The sequence below is a fragment of the Anticarsia gemmatalis genome, chromosome 13 (assembly GCF_050436995.1).
Source record: "Anticarsia gemmatalis isolate Benzon Research Colony breed Stoneville strain chromosome 13, ilAntGemm2 primary, whole genome shotgun sequence".
Classification (NCBI taxonomy): Eukaryota; Metazoa; Arthropoda; class Insecta; order Lepidoptera; family Erebidae; genus Anticarsia; species Anticarsia gemmatalis.
The window spans coordinates 2,946,666-2,964,806 of record NC_134757.1 but is presented as its reverse complement, the minus strand read 5'-3'; the positions used below and the strand labels follow the sequence as shown (position 1 = coordinate 2,964,806).

Below are 18,141 nucleotides of genomic sequence, written 5' to 3'. Positions count from 1 at the left end.
AGGGCACGTAAGATGACGGTCCTGGTTGTTGTCAATTAAGATAACAGATGTTAAGCCATGTCAAAGGCCTTTCGGGCGGCCCACGAACCACTATCTTGACCACTAACCATAAGATAGATAGATAGATAGTTCTACGCCGAATTTGAGTGCACCGTCTGTTGCCCATTACGTAGAAAATTCTGGCGCGATCCACTGTGCTGCTGTGTAGTCTCTCATTAACTCATTAGTCTCAATAATGATTTCACGTCAGATAAGGTGAAATAAGCGTGATGCTGTAAAAATCTGAAAAGATGTGAAAAAGATACGCAAATTTTCAAGATTCCAGTGGGCGTACTCGTGACAGAGTAAGTCAGCCTATCATCGCCATGCTATATTAATTGTTTTAGCGGATACGCCGCAAAAGTTAAAAAGTCAAAAGGGCATACGTAGAAAAGGAAACACAGAATTCCCAGAATAATTTTAATCCATAATTTTGATAACTATTTATTACTTTGTCATATCAATAATCCTCCCACTCTTTCTGTAACAAGAAAAAAGTTTTAATTGTTATTAATACGAAGAAAAAAAAAATAAAAATAATAACAGTAGCCTTTGTTCCAACTATGTTGGAGAGCCGTCTCCAACATAGTTGGAACAAAGGCTTCATTCAGCTGCAACAACAAAGGCTTTTATTCAGCTGCATCCAGTGAGACTGGATGCAGCTGAATACCAGTATTTTAAAAGGTGCGATTGCCTATCAGACTTTCAAAACCCAGTGGGTTATAACACGACACCCTCCGGTAAGACTTTCAAGCTTCTAACTACTGGTAACGACTCTTGTCACATGATATCTCTCGACTTTACTGAGGACACTTGTCATCTAGACATCTGTAGTATAATTATTGCGCTTTACGTACAGGTAGTTTATTTAAACTTACTAGGACACACATATTTCCTCTCCACACCATGCCTTGAGGACATACTGATATGTGAATAGGTGTGAATGTGATAGCGACCGTCGCGAAGAACGACAGCACGGCAAATAATACCGGCAGCAGTTTCATGTTCACTTGTACTAAATGATCTGAGTATTTGATGTTCATCCTTACTGCCTTTTATACCATTATTCAAAGTTATCTAGTAACCGCAATGAGCGCAATGTTATATTATGCTAAAAATAAATGATTTACTTAAATTGTTAACAAATGACACCTAGAAGAATAAGGAAAACAAGCAATTAAGTATATATCTAATGTTGTTAGGTTTACTAAAACTTAGGTCCTTTACACACTGACACTTTCAGCGTCGATGAAGGTGCGCTAAAATAGCACCCTTTACACACACACACACTCTATCACGAATGAAACAACAATCGCGCGTGTAAGGAGAAAGGACCGCTCACCGGTCGGTAAACGATCTGTGGGTTAAGCAAACCTTGGCGCGGTCACTCCATAGATGGGTGACCGCATAGTGGTATTTGAACTGGGCGTCTCCGTGCTTCGGAGGGCACGCTAAAAGTCGGTCCCGGTTATCGCTTATCTACAACGATAACAGTCGTTAAGCCATGTCAAAGGCCTTCGGGCGGCTTAAACAACTTTGACACTAGGTTGACCGCTAACCATACGATAAGAAGAAGAAGGAGAAAGGAAAGACCACGCGCCGCGCTCATCTGTCCAGCCCGCGAAGAAAATCGCGAAGACCGCGCTGCTTTCCCACGCGTAATCCTGTACGCTCCTAAGAACGCACGATTATGTTTGTGTGTAAAAGCGGCTATTGGAAAGCGTGCATAATCGGGACACCAGCAATGGACAGACGTGTGTACAGAAACAGTCACGCGTTAGACTTGACACAGATCAGCTTACCTCAGAGTTAGAAGTAAACGGTCTTTTACAGATTTGCATGTACACAGTTGTGTACGTTAGCGGAATATTTCTGGTCTTTCAACTATAAGATGTTCTTAAAATGTTGAATATGACGTAAAATAAAATCTTGAAAGCTTTTTTAATAACGTATCTCCTAATGTTTAAGATGCAAGGAGCAGTATCGATGGAGTATGAATACTCCGCTGCTAATCTATCTAATGTATCGCAACTGCATCAATGCTAGATGTCACAGTATGTACAGAGCTTTAAACTAAAATAATATTACAGTACAATAATATATGTTTACTCATAAGGAAAATCTGGTTTTTGTTTTCCTTTTATTATTAATCCTGTGCCTAGAACATTCTTAGAAACTATAGGTAACTTTGAAAGTCATTGTACTTTTTTAAACTTCTAGCGCTCTAGCATTCGACATAAACTCATTAACTATGATATTTCTATACGCCTTCAAAAAAAGGGTCTCAATAATGTTTCACGTCAGATAAGGTGGAATAAGCTGAAAAGCTGTGAAAAAGATACAGCTAAAATTTTCAAGATTCCAGTGGGCGTACTCCTGACACAGTAAGTCAAAATCAAAGTCAAATATTCTTTATTTCATAAACTTTAACAAGTATTTGAAATCGTCAAATTATTTTTTATCTACCACCGTTTCGGAAAAGCTGTTGCTCGTGAGAAGAAACGGCAAGAAACTCACGGCTTGCTCTTTTTAAATGTCAATATTTCCAAATTAATAACAATGTCATAATAATGATATTTAACAAATTAATAACAATGTCATAATAATGATTAATAACAATGTCATTGTAATGATTTACTGTGTGCAGTGTTGAAAAAATAAATAAATAGAAGACATAAATAATATTCAAATAATAAAGTTAATTAGAAATCTAAAGAAAACTAATCTGTTCACACGGTAAATCATATTTCATCAAATTGTAATAGGTACATTATTTTGAAATAGACTTGGTAGAGTAAGTCAGCCTATCATCTCCATGCTACATTAATTGTTTTAGCGGATAAGCCGCAAAAGTGATAAAGACATACAAGAAAAAGAAACACAGATTTCACAAAATAATTTTAATAACTATTTATTCATTTGTCATACCAATCATCCTCCCAGTGTTTCTGTAACAAATATAATAAAGTTTTATTTGTTATAAACACGAAGAAAAATTATATAAAAATAATAACAGTAGCCTTTGTTCCAACTATGTTGGAGAGCCGTCTCCAACATAGTTGGAACAAAGGCTTCATTCAGCTGCAACAACAAAGGATGTTATTCAGCTGCATCCAGTGAGACTGGAAGCCGTTTCAGTCTCACTGGATGCAGCTGAATACCAGTATTTTAAAAGGCGCGACTATGCCTATCGGACTTCCACAACCCAGTTACCTGGGTATACCACGACACTCTCCGGTAAGACTGGTTGTCAGACTTTCAAGCTTCTAACTACTGGTAACGACTCATGTCACATTATATCTCTCGACTTCACTGAGTACACTTGTCTAGAGATCCCTGGTATTATTATTTACGTACATGTAGTTTATTTAAACTTACCGGGACACACCTGCCCTCCTTGAGTACCTCGCCTTCAGGACATAAGTTAGCAGGTAATGTTTTTGTGATAGCGACCGTCGCAAAGAACGACAGCACGGCAAATAATACCAGCAGCAGTTTCATGTTCACTTGTACTAAATGATTGAGTATTTGATGTTCATCCTTACTGCCTTTTATACTATTATTTAAAGTTATCAAGTTACCACAATGAGCGCAATGTTATATTATGCTAAAAATTATACCGTAACATAGTTATGAAGAAGGAGTTTTTTATGTACCGTAACATAGTTTTTAAACTCCGGCTTGTTCGGACTTTTACCATTGAGAGTTGATAAATCTTAGGTTGTGCCGGAAAATCTTAGGATTTACCACAGTTCGGGCTTTTACAGTAACAAATATATTAAAAAAAAAAAACGACGGAGGGGACGCTCTAGAAAGATATACACAGAATATGTCAGCGATGCCTTGAAAGGACAGGTGCATAGTACTCGTAACCTGCGGTCCTGTATGACAAGATGTATAAATGTGAATGAGACAGGGGATGTTTGTAAGGATCGTACCAAGTAGTGTTCTTTAGTCTCTGGGCTACTATCTATCGGAAAAAGATTATATGTACGCATGTAGATACATCTCATGCTACTTTTTTTATTGAAGTCAAGGGGAAATATTCAAAATGATGTGCATCAAAGTATTGCTTTCACAAACTTTTTTCAGCATCACGCTTATTATACCAAATTTGGTGTGCAGAACATTATTGAAATCGTTAAGAAAAAATACCCTAATTTGATAGTGTTTATAAAGTAAGTTATAGGTTTTCAGTAACCCTAAGAACAAGATTAAATATAAACTTAGTTGTTGGTTTTCCTTATTCTTCTAGGTGTCATTTGTTAACAATTTAAGTAAGTCATTTGTTTTTAGCATAATATAACATTGCGCTGTTTGTGGTTACTTGATAACTTTCAATAATGGTATAAAAGGCAGTAAGGATGAACATCAAATACTCAGATCATTTAGTACAAGTGAACATGAAACTGCTGCTGGTATTATTTGCCGTACTGTCGTTCTTCGCGACGGTCGCTATCACATCCACACCTATTAACTTGCAAGTTTGTCCTCAAGGCACGGTACGGAGGGAAAATATGTGTGTCCCGGTAAGTTTAAATAAACTACATGTACGTAAATAATAATACCAGGGATCTCTAGACAAGTGTACTCAGTGAAGTCGAGAGATATAATGTGACATGAGTCGTTACCAGTAGTTAGAAGCTTGAAAGTCTGACAATCAGTCTCATCAGAGGGTGTCGTGTTATAACCCACTGGGTTGTGGATGTCCGATAGGCATAGTCGCGCCTTTTAAAATACTGGTATTCAGCTGCATCCAGTGAGACTGAAACGGCTTCCAGTCTCACTGGATGCAGCTGAATAACATCCTTTGTTGTTGCAGCTGAATGAAGCCTTTGTTCCAACTATGTTGGAGACGGCTCTCCAAAATTGTTGGAACAAAGGCTACTGTTATTATTTTTATGTAATTTGACTTCGTACTATATATCAGCTTAGCCTTTCTTCCAAGCTATGTTGGAGTCGGCTACCAATCTCACCGGATGCAGCTGAATACCAGTGTTTTACATGGAGCGACTGCCTATCTGACCTCCGTAACCCAGTTACCTGGGATAACACGATACCCTTCGGTAAGACTGGTTGTCAGACTTTCAAGCTTCTGACTACTGTTAACGACTGTCAAAGATCTTCGAAAATGACAGCCGGGACCCACAATTTAACGTGCCTTCCGAAACACGGAGGAACTCGATATGTATAAGATGGTCACCCATCCACAAATCGACCTCGGTAATCATGGCTTAACCTCAGAGATCGATCCGCGCGGCTGTTGTTAACTAAGCCACGAGCTCCTCGATGTAAGATGTAATTTGACTTCGTACTAATAACAATTAAAACTTTTTTTGTTACAGAAAGATTGGGAGGATTATTGATAAGACAAATTAATACATTGTTATCAAAATTATGGATTAAAATTATTAAGTGAATTCTGTGTTTCCTTTATACGTATGCTCTTTTGTCTTTTTCACTTTTGCGGCTTATCCGCTAAAACAATTAATATAGCATGGAGATGAAAGGGTGACTTACTCTGTCAGGAGTACGCCCACATAATCTTGAAAATTTGAGGTGTATCTTTTTCACAGCTTTTCAGCTTTTTACAGCATCACGCTTATTCCACCTTATCTGACGTGAAAACATTATTGAGATCCTTTTTTGAAGGCGTATAGAAATATCATAGTTAATGAGTAATGAGTTTATGTCGAATGCTAGAGCGCTAGAAGTTTAAAAAAGTACAATGACTTTACCAAGTTACCTATAGTTTCAAAGAATGTTCCAGACAGAGGATTATTAATAAAAGGAAAACAAAAACCAGATTTTCCTTATGAGTAAACATATATTATTTTGGTTTAAAGCTCTGTACATACTGGGACACCCAGCATCGATACAGTTGCGATACATTAGTTAGCCGATCAGCAGCGGAGTATTCATACTACATCGATACTGCTTCACGAATCTAAAACATTAGTAGGTATGTCCTTAAAAAAAGCTTTCAAGATTTGACCCATTACTGTCTAACTGCTGGGCAAGGGTCTCCTCTCAAACGAGGAAGGGGTTAGGCCTTGAGTCTACTACTCCAAGTGCAGGTTGGGGACTTTGCATGCGCTCAATACATGCATGAAACAATTTTTTAAGCATGCCAGGTTTTATCACGAGGTTTTCCTTCACCATTAGAGCAACTGGTAATTATTCTAAAACACATGTAATTTCGATAAGTCAATGGTCTGTTTCCTCGGATTTGAACCATCGACCACATGCGTGGGAGGGGTCAACTTATAACACTCGGCTGTCACTGCATTTTACTGGAAGTCATATTCAACATTTTAAGAACATCTTATAGTTGAAAGACCAGAAATATTCCGCTAACGTACACAACTGTGTACATGCAAATCTGTAAAAGACCGTTTACTTCTAACTCTGAGGTAAGCTGATCTGTGTCAAGTCTAACGCGTGACTGTTTCTGTACACACGTCTGTCCATTGCTGGTGTCCCGATTATGCACGCATTCCAATAGCCGCCTTTACATACAAACTCTATCGCACGTTCTTAGGAGCGTACAGGATTACGCACGGGAAAGCAGCGCGGTCTTCGCGATTTTTTCGCGGGCTTGACAGATTAGCGCGGCACGTGGTCTTTCCTTTCTCCTTTCATGCGCGATTGTTGTATCATGCGTGATAGAGTGTCTGTGTCAAAGGGGCAATTGTAGTGCACCTTCATCGACGCTAAAAGTGTCAGTATGTAAAGGACCTAAGTTCTCAGTAAACCTAACAACATTAGATATAAACTGAATGGTTGGTTTTCCTTATTGCTTCAGGTGTCATTTGTAAATAATTTTGAGACGTTTATTTTTAGAATATTATTAAACATTGCGCTGTTTGTGGTTACTTGATAACTTTGAATAATAGTATAAAAGGCAGTAAGGATGAACATCAAATACTCAGATCATTTAGTACAAGTGAACATGAAACTGCTGCTGGTATTATTTGCCGTGCTGTCGTTCTTCGCGACGGTCGCTATCACACAATCATTACCTGCTAACTTATGTCGTGAAGGCAAGGTACTCAAGGAGGGCAGGTGTGTCCCGGTAAGTTTAAATAAACTACCTGTACGTAAATAATAATACCAGGGATCTCTAGACAAGTGTCCTCAGTGAAGTCGAGAGATATAATGTGACATGAGTCGTTACCAGTAGTTAGAAGCTTGAAAGTCTGACAATCAGTCTCATCAGAAGGTGTCGTGGTATAACCCACTGGGTTGTGGAAGTCCGATAGGCATAGTCGCGCCTTTTAAAATACTGGTATTCAGCTGCATCCAGTGAGACTGAAACGGCTTCCAGTCTCACTGGATGCAGCTGAATAACATCCTTTGTTGTTGCAGCTGAATGAAGCCTTTGTTCCAACTATGTTGGAGACGGCTCTCCAACATAGTTGAAACAAAGGCTACCGTTATTATTTTTATATAATTTTCTTCGTGTTTATAACAAATAAAACTTTATTATATTTGTTACAGAAACACTGGGGGGATGATTGGTATGACAAATGAATAAATAGTTATTAAAATTATTTTTTGAAATCTGTGTGTCTTTTTCTATGTATGTCTTTATCACTTTTGCGGCTTATCCGCTAAAACAATTAATGTAGCATGGAGATGATAGGCCGACTTACTCTACCAAGTCTATTTCAAAATAATGTACCTATTACAATTTGATGAAATATGATTTACTGTGTGAACAGTTTAGTTTTCCTTAGATTTCTAAGTAACTTTATTATTTGAATATTATTTATGTCTTCTATTTTTTTTTTCAACACTGCACACAGTAAATCATTACAATGACATTGTTATTAATCATTATTATGACATTGTTATTAATTTGGAAATATTGACATTTAAAAAGAGCAAGCCGTGAGTTTCTTGCCGTTTCTTCTCACGAGCAACAGCTTTTCCGAAACGGTGGTAGATAAAAAATAATTTGACGATTTCAAATACTTGTTAAAGTTTATGAAATAAAGAATATTTGACTTTGAATTACTGTGTCAGGAGTACGCCCACTGGACTGGTACTAACTGGACACTGGAAATTGGTAGGAGCGTTAATTAAAAATACTCCACATAAAAAAAGAACTAGAAAAGAAGACATTTGTTGCCACAGTAGACTCATCAGAGGGTGGCAATTTTACAAAAATGGTTGTCATTTCTAAACTACATGAGATAGATTTTTTTAAAATTATTTTTTGAGTGCCAACACAACTCGGCCTAGCTCTGTTTTCGTTTCGACGTTGAGTTTTGGGACACGTTGTAGAATAGACTTATAGTTTGGCGCAGTGGTTAAAATGGTTACCTCATCGCAATAAACGTAGCGTGGCGTGTGGTCGTTTCGAATCCCACCCGGGACAAATATCTGTGCTGTAATTTATCTATATATGTAGGTATGTATTTGGAATATAAGTATGTGTATCATCTATACTTAATATTATAAAGCTGAAGAGCTTGTTTGTTTGATTGTTTGTTTGTTTGTTTGAACGCGCTAATCTCAGGATCTACTGGTCCGATCTGAAAAATTCTAAAAAATTCAGTGTTAGATAGCCCACTTACCGAGGAAAGCTATAGGCTATATAACATCACGCTAAGGTCATTAGGAGCGAAGTAGTAACGAAAGATATTACAAAAACGGGGAAAATTTTGACCCCTTCTCTTAAGTGACGCAAGCGAAGTTGCGCGGGTCAGCTAGTTATATATATATAATTGGTTACCATAGTACGAGCTCTGCTTAGTTTGGAATTAAATGACCGTGTGTGATTTCCTGATGACAATTGAGTACCTACTCACAATAAACTCCAATATTAAGATTCTTATTTGTTTTTCACTGAATTATATTTTATAAATGTATTAGTCTGACTGTCTCTATCACTTGTTTGGCTAATCTGCTAAAACAATATGGTAATATAGAATGGACATAAGAAGGCCTGGAAATTAAAAAATATGAGCTGTGTCATATCGAAAGTGCCATCACACACTCTGCTCTCAAATAACACCGTCCTATTTAGGTTCTAAATGGTTAATTTAAAAAAATATATAGCTCATATTTTGAAGATTCTGAGCCTTCAATAGTTTACATATTATATAACAAAGCAACGAACGAACAAAGTAAGAAGCTCTTTTAACATACAACTTCACTTCAACAATGAAATAAAGACAAATGGATACTGTTTTAAATACAGTTTGACTATTCAAACGAGCAGAGGTACCCCTTAGCTAGTGAGCCCTTTGAAAAAGAGAGCCCAAAATGAGCTCGCAAGCCCTTTTACAGACAACGGATGGCCTGTACCGTAATGACATAATGTCTTTTTCCTCTTGTAATAATAAGTTATTATAGATTAGATAATTTGAGACTGCGTCCATGGCGCAGTGGTTTAGGTTTTACGTCGTGAGGTCGTGGGATCGATCCCCACACGGGACAATTATTTGTGCGATCCACAAATAATTGTTTCGGGTCTGGTGGCACTTTGTGTCCGTTGTTTGTATGTTTGTAAAAGTCCCCGTGGCACAAGAGCAATTCTTAGTGCGGGAGTAGTCTTTAAAAACAAAAAAAATACGACTGTAAGTCCTATCCTATTACATGCGAAATTTAAACGACGTGCTTTAATATAGACAGGCCACGGCCGCAATAAATCTTCAATTTAGTCGGGTTACCAGTTTTATGGGCGAGGCTTAGGTACTACAGACTTTGCTCTCAAATATATTAATTAGTTGGCTAATGAACGGGTAATTGAGTGAACTATTTCGGTACTTAAGTATTTTGTTCGATGTTTCGAGTAGGAGTCAGCGGTTAAGGAAAATGACTTCGAGTGGCTTTTATAAATAGTTCGCAAAATTATTTGAAATATTAATAATATTATAGATAGCTGAGTCGTTTAAGCTGGCACCTCCCTCGCTAGTGGTCGCAGGTTCGAACCCAAGGCAACACAACAATGACTTTTCGAAGTTATGAGCGTATTAGAAATAATTATCACTTGCTCTACCGGTAAAGTTACGGTTGTCGGTAGTCAATAGTAGGAGAGAACTATGCGGTCACCCATCTATGAAATGACCACGCCAAGGTTTGCTTAACCCGATTGTTAACCGACTAGTTAGCGTAACAACAAACGACAATGCGTCCATACATGGCGGAGTATGAAGATACATAAGAAAGCAATAATTCTAACTTAGTATCTACTCTTTTTCTGAAGTCGGGTAAAATTTAATACAATCGTTGAATGTCAATGTAGAAGTCAAGTCACTGCACTCAAGAATCTTCTTATAAATATAAAGCGATTCTATCAAAAGTATTGAAAGCTCCATTAAATTTACAATTAGATCAATAAAATTGTATTTTACTGTTATTGAATGTTTCAAAACTAAGATAAAATATAAAAAAAACTCTATAAATCGATATTCTATCCAAAAGTTAGCAAAATGTTTGTAAAGTCAGCTCAAGAATCATTAGAAAAATATCTTGTGTACAAAAGTTTTAAAGGTTTGTACTGTAGTTAGAAAGTAATAGGTTTTCTTCTTGTTCTGACATTGTCTGTCCGTAATTAGAAAACGATTGTAAAACTAAACTTTTAAATCATCATTAAGATTCGGCGATACATTAGGCTACACACGTATACGGGTCACGCATTAATGAACGTTCGAGAAAAATGCCGCTCACCATCGCCGCGCCTGAATGTTTAGGGTCTGCGCAAACGGGCCACCGACCACAGCCACTGGTGGCCAGCGACACCCACTTAACACGTTTTTCCATATATTTTGTATAGACACACCGCACACGTGTAGCCCGTGGCGGCCACTCGATACAGGATACAAAATATATGGAAAAACGTGTTAATTGGGTGTCGCTGGCCACCAGTGGCTGTGGTCGGTGGCCCGTTTGCGCCGACCCTTACATCGAATTGTGACGATTGGAGGAACTATCCGATCAGCACGAGCTGAGTCGGTTTTGTCACTCGATAAACACTGTCGAACGAACGTGCTAACCCGAACATGTGTGCAAGAGCAAGCTTTCCACCTTAAGCCTTGTACTTTTGACAGCCTCCATGGCGCAGTGGATCGCACAATTAATTGTTTCGAGTCTGGTTGTACTTTGTGTCCGTTGATTGTATGTTTGTAAGAGTCCCCGCGACACAAGAGCAATTCTTAGCGCAGGAGTTATCTTAAAAAAAAAAAAAAAAAAATTGCAAACGCAACTTAAAAATCTTCATTGATGTGTCTCTAAGGTTTTATATCTACTTCTGCATACAAAGGAGATAACACCTCGATACTCCTCATTCCATTCGGCTATGACAATCGATGTATGCGTAAAAAAAAGAAGCTTCCCGTAGTAAAGTATTGATTTCCATCGTCATGATTGATAGAACTGATTGAACCTCCACGCTATACGACTATTAATAAGTTTGCATATAGTCGATAATATCGAACCGCTGTCGAACTATTTAGATCTGTTCGTAGATAACATCGAGTATCGACCTTGTGAACTAGGTTGATTTTTAAATGAAGTGGTTATTGTTTGGTGTTATCTATGATCCGGCTATTATAATCCATGCTTGCCGTAAGTACTTATATTTTAAATTATAAAGACTGTTTGTTTGTCACGCTGAACTGTCACTTATATGATCAGAGACTAATGAATAACCTAGCTATATTCATTTTCCTTAATTGACGTTTAGTTTATATCGCTGATTGTTGGCAGCTCCTCGCATGTGGTCGATACAATTATTGTATCGACCACATTGTAAAACTTTTGGCGATTGAAAAGAGTGGCCGTGAGTTTGTTGCTAGCTCTTCTCGTAAGGCTCTACCCCCTATCCGAGCTAGTGGTAGATAATTCAGTAATTGTAACGACTATCATAAGTGTCAATATTTGACCTAAATGAATAAATGATTTGATTTTTATTTTGAACTGGTTTAAGCGATCAATTATACCCTGAAAATACTACGGGCTACTTTTTATTTATCCACGAATGTGGAACGCCCGCTAGAGATTGTATTAGGTATGCATTTTCTGAAACGAATTTTACCGCAATACAGTTCCTTTCGGATCAAATATATTAAGATAAAAGACTTGCATTATACGCTACAGGGTATAAAGGGTTTTAACTCAACAATTTTTTACTTAAAACCAGTGATTTAATAGACAATAACTGCCTAGAATGTTTACAAATCTTTATTTTTTAAGTTTATACATGTAATCAGTATTATACTTGGTTCTAACGACATAGATTTAGGGATGGACTAGGGGACAAAATATGTATCAGCAATATATCAAGTAAAGTCTGGCGATATCGCTTGACATATCTGGCGACATTGCGCGGCTCGTACCAGCAGCTCTTAGTACTCTGAGCTCCGTTCCGTAATGTAATAATTTACGAACGACCTTACATGTTGAACAAAGTCTCGCCACTTCTCCCAACGTCCTGGCGACACGTGTCGCAGGACATTTGTCCCGTAGTGGATTCTTAGATTATTTCTATCAAAATAATCAGTAGCACGATTCTTTACAGTCGGGACTGTCGAGTCTTGAACGTTTGACATTAAGAATGTACTGCCTGAATAGTTCCTACGACGCGACGCCCATCAGAGGCGCTGAATAGATTTTCATACAAAATTTCTCGATGACAAGCCGGTTGTCGGTAGTCGATAGTAGTAGAGAATCGAACTACAGAACAAGATAACATCACACGCTGAGTAAACGTAGGTAAGTTTATAATCACCTCAGGGAAATATAGAGTTTATATCTAAATTACTGTGACCTTGTGACCGAATGCGCAATATCTAAATACTCGTAAACAACGTACACGTGGTTGATGAAGCTTTCATTATAATAACTAGTTAAATATACATTAGAGCACTTATTTGTCGTATTAGTCGTCAACCGAGGGTCAAACCATCGTCAAAATTTCAAAATAACTTTCAATTGGCTAGTGTTGGGTTCAAGATAAAACCAATTCCTTATTCCAGGACGCCTCCTTAATTAGCTTCTAGGGAAGGGACTCATTTTGACTAGTTTTAATTGATTTTATTGTATGGTTATTGGTTAGTGAGAAGAGCAGTGATAGCCGAGTGGTATAAGTTGACACCTCCCACGCAAGTGGTCGCAGGTTCGAACCCGAGGCAACACACCAATGACTTTTCGAAGTTATGTGTGTATTAGAAATAATTATCACATGCTCCAACGGTGAAGGAAAACATCGTGAGGAAACCTTGCATGCCTAAAATTTGTTTAATACATTTATTGAGGGTATGCAAAGTCCCCAACCCGCACTTGGCCAGCGTGGTGGACTCAAGGCCTAATCCCTCCCTCATTACGGGAGGAGACCCTTGCCCAGCAGTGGGACATTAATGGGTTAAATTTATTTAAATTTATTTTTATTGGTTAGTGACTAACCTAGTGTCAAAGTTGGAAAGGCCTTTAACATGGCTTAGCGATTGTTTCATAATTAACAGCAACTTGGACCGACTTTTAAGGGACCTTCCTAAGTGTTAAGATGTTCATATTACAGCAGCGTCAAAGGTTGCTTAAACTGTTGATAGTTTTCCGACCGGTGAGCATAGTAAGCAGTACCTCGATTCTCTACCACTATCGACTACCGACAACCGGCTAGCTATCGAATTTTGACATTTAGAATGTACTGCCAAAATGTTTCCTACGACAACCGTCAGAGGCGCTGATCAGATTTTCATACAAAATTTCTCGATGACAGGTCGGTTGTCGGTAGTCGATAGTAGTAGAGAATTGAGCTACAGTACCTCGATTCTCCACCACTATCGACTATCGACATCTCACTAGCTATCGACAAATTAGATATGACAATCGGTTCAGCGTCTCTAGCGGGCCACGCAGAAACTATTTTTACAGTACATTTTAAGTGTCAAACTTTCGATACTCAAAAGTACCGACTACACAGAATCGCTTTACAAAACTTTCGCTGTGTATAAGATTGTTTTAGTTCTAATGTGTAGTTACCACATAACCTATATGAGTCAGAATATGGGTGAGTCCCATTACTTTATTAACGTTTTAATTTAAAAGAACTCGAGGGATGACACTCCTGTTGGGCAAGGTCATGACGTGTCTCTTGTTAATGCGCACTTTAGACTTGTCATTGCGAATGTATTCCCTCGAGAGAAAGAGACGTATGACAGCTTGGAGCGAGATGGATAGACTGCCGTTTTAGGGTCTCAGCACACATATGGGATCGGAAAGGGATCGTCACCGTATCGCCTCGAGCCGTTCAGAATGGTTTGTATTAAACTCCCTACTGCAACGCACACTAATCGGAATAATAACGTAATCGCCTCGCCTCGGAACAGGCTCCGAACTTGAATTCCCGCGCTTACGGCTCATCGTCCCCGCGCTTACGGCTCATCGTCCCCGCGCTTACGTTTCTCCGTCCCCGCGCTTACGTCTCTCCGTACCCGAGCTCACATCTCTTCGTCCACCCTTTCCCCTTTCCCCTCCCGCGACTTGCCTGCTAAAGACGCCGCCATTCGCAAGGAGTATTTCATTCGTGTTGCGCGTATGTTTTATTTAAAATTTTAAGTTCGATTCAAACACAAAATAACGATGCAAAGGGAGAAACTTAATGAAGAAGTGAGAAAATATCCATAAGCGAGGCGTAAGCGCGGTGTCGCCTAGCCGTAGCCGAGTTGAAGTACAGGCGCTGCTGACACGCTTTTGTTACGTGCATACGGTAGGTTGACGCCTGGTTGACAGCGAGGCGAAAGGCGTTACGGTTACGATCCCTTTCCGATCCCATATGTGTGCTGAGACCCTTATGGTTGATTGATGAATTAGTGGTTAAGTAACTCAGTATCAGGAGTATATCAGCTTAGCTTTTCTTCCAGGCCATTTACCTGGCATATAACACGAAACCCTTCGTTAAGACTGGTTGTCCTACTTTCAATCTTCTGACTACTGTTAACGACTGTCAAAGATCTTCAAAAATGACAGCCGGGACCCACATTTTAACGTGCCTTCTGAAACACGGAGAAACTCGATATGTATAAGATGGTCCCCCATCCACAGATCAACCTCGGCAAGCATGTCTTAGCCTCAGCCTCATGTCATATCGATCCACACGGCTGTGGTTAACTAAGCCACGAGACCATATTTTTCGGCTGGCCAAATTTGACCCAGGTTTTAATTCTATTCTAACCGGGACCGCCATTTACGTATCTATCGAAACAGTTACTTAACCATCTTATTCCTAACGTTACAATCCTGTACCTTATTCTGTAATGTAGTTTTTGTGATTAATGGAAACTAAAGATCCTTTTTCTAAGCTCCGCTTGCAACTATCAACTAAACTAGTTTTGCAAAAGTATACAAATACAGAGATTTATAAAAATAAGCGCTCTAATTGAGTCAAGAGAAGGTCTACAGCGTGTAACTTCGACGAGCGTGCGCCAGAAAGCAGGAACTGTTATAAGCATTGCTTCTGAACTAAGGTCTCACTTCACTCTTATTCAAGGAAGGCACCTATAGCTCAATTCTCTATTACTATCGACTGCCGACAACCGGTACTGTAATAGTGAAGTTTTGTATGAAAATCTGACAGCGCCTCTGACGGGCGTCTTAGGAATTAGTTTGGCAGTACATTCTAACTGTCAAAATTTCGATACTCGACAGTACCGACTGTACTGAATCGCGGTACTAGTGTCTTAAAAGAAAACTAAGAAGCACAAACGCTTTAAAACACTTACTTAAAGTGGCGTAGGAGATATAACTCTAATACTGTGAAGGTATTAGCAATATTCTCCGTCCTTGTCTCGCGAGGACGTTACTTAACTGTGTCCTTGTAAGCGCAAAAGGCCAGCTCTGCGTGCATACTAATATTAAGTTGTAAATTCTTGTATGTATGTACAAAATGTAGTGAAAAAAATGTGCTCGTGTATGAATATTTGTTCTTTCTATAAACTAAGTTTTAGCAAATTTAATGTAACCCAGACTTGACAAAAATACAAATAACTTAAACAGAGTGTAATAAAATATGGCAGTCTTTGTGAATTATTCTTAATTTTTGTATTTATTTTATTTTAAACTTATATATACTTATATTTTAATACCGATAAAGTGACTACATTTGCATACATTTTGCACTTTACACCATATCGCACAAAATCTTATTTTTAAAAGTTATTTTAAATCTAAGTAATGCTTTTTTCTCGCCCTTCGATCATCACAAAATGCCTCAAGCAATTTATTCACAATATTCATTATATAAAAGACTTTTATATGAAAGTAATTTGTATGCACTTACAATGCAGTAATTTTTGCAATAATGCGTTGAAAATTGTATAAAAGTGGCCTGTAATGCTGTTTAAGTATTTTATTATTCAGTGTGAAATTACGAAAAATATGTGTTATAAGTTACATTGTAAAAATGGCGCCATAGCGTACAACGACGTCACTGCTACAATATTTTCTATCGTACTATTTTATCTATTTAAGTTGGCTAACAAATAACTGGACGCATTTTTATGCGGATTTCGACGTTAGAGATTTTTTGTTAAATAACTGCTTAAACTTCAGTTACACTAGAAAATATTACGGTTACTACCCAATTTAAACAAAAGTTTTATTCAAATCTCTACAGCAATACCGCGGGTTTTACTTAGCCAACAAAAAAACAAAACTAATCATATAAAGCTATATTCTGTTGTCATTTTCATACATAATACGATCACGTCAAACTCAGGCAGCTGGTAAATAATGGACTCATATTTATACGAGACTGTTTCTGTTGCCAACAGACGAATCGTTGTTTAGTGGATATACGGGAGGATAGTCTGAACGCGACTGTAAGGCTTGTTTTATACGTACCACAATGTCACCATGACACAGTGACAAAATGAGGTGGAGATGTGGCCGCGGTTTATACGTGTAAATTGTATTTCATTTCAAGAGGAAAATATGTAAGTTGTCGTTGTCGCCACAACCACGCGACATCTCTAAACGCTAGACAAAAAAAAGACTTCTTGATCTCTGCCTGTATGTGAATGAAGCAAGAGAAGTTTGTAAGGATCGTACCAAGTGGCTTTGCTTTTTTTCTGCCTCTATTTAAAAAAGCATTTTATGAGTAGGTATAAATTATATACAGGGTTTAATTTTAAACACTATTTAAAAACCGCAGCATTAGATAGCTAAATTCATAAGCAACAACTTTTGTACTTTATTTAATTTCATCGAATTTAATTCGTAGTATAGTATTCGTAGTTAATGTATTCACTTGTCTTGTTGTTCTCAAAGTTTTCTGATAGGGACAAGAGTTTCTTTATAGAAAAGCTATAATTATTATCTTATTTTCTTTATGTACTCGGATGTCGTGAACGAATTTTTTGAAAAAAAAAGAAATCTGAGAGAATTATTTACCCGTATATTCTTCAGTTATGCGGACCGCTTACAATGACAAACCTTCGTCTAAACTGACAACCTCATTGCCCTACCTGCGTAGCAACTACACAGCTACGCCGTAGTTTCGTAGAACAGTATGTTTCGTGGTCTACGAAAAAATATTACGCAACATTGTTTAATATATCTACTTTCTTTGAGGAACAGTCAGTTTGAAGATTGACCTTTAAATAAAATTTAAACTTTTTATTTTATTTGATTAGTCCTAATAGTATTTTTTAGTAATTTCTGAGATTAGCGCGTTCAAACAAGCAAACAAACGAATAAACTCTTCAGCTTTATAATATTACCCTCTTATTCATAAACACACTATTTTGAAAACATACTGTTTTTGTTAAAAAACTTCTATAATATGTTTTCTCTTTTTCATTTCGCTAAGGAGTGAAAGAAACAAAACTCTTTATAACTTCATATATTTTTATGAATAAGAGGGATAGTATATATTATAAAAGACGTGCCACATGTTGCGCAACATCGACGGGAATATTGCCTATCGTTCACTCAACGTTATTGACAAATATGTTTGTTACAACTCAACGAATATGATATTTACATAATATGGAAGGATCGAGGTATTGTAAGGATCGTAAACGATACGAATGGGAAGATATGGGAACAGGTATTGGAATAAAATAACCTGTTGGTGTCATGTAAATGAGGGTT

At 37.7% G+C, this 18,141-nt stretch overlaps 2 long non-coding RNA genes across 2 annotated transcripts; both read left to right on the top strand.

Moving 5' to 3' along the window:
* Positions 1–4,425: 4,425 nt before the first annotated feature.
* Positions 4,426–5,459, top strand: LOC142977881 (uncharacterized). Its single transcript, XR_012959731.1, has 2 exons — positions 4,426–4,568; positions 5,385–5,459. It is a non-coding gene; the product is annotated as an uncharacterized LOC142977881 (long non-coding RNA).
* A 1,512-nt stretch (positions 5,460–6,971) lies between these two features.
* LOC142978022 (uncharacterized) lies at positions 6,972–7,604 on the top strand. Its single transcript, XR_012959733.1, has 2 exons — positions 6,972–7,114; positions 7,540–7,604. It is a non-coding gene; the product is annotated as an uncharacterized LOC142978022 (long non-coding RNA).
* Positions 7,605–18,141: the final 10,537 nt, after the last annotated feature.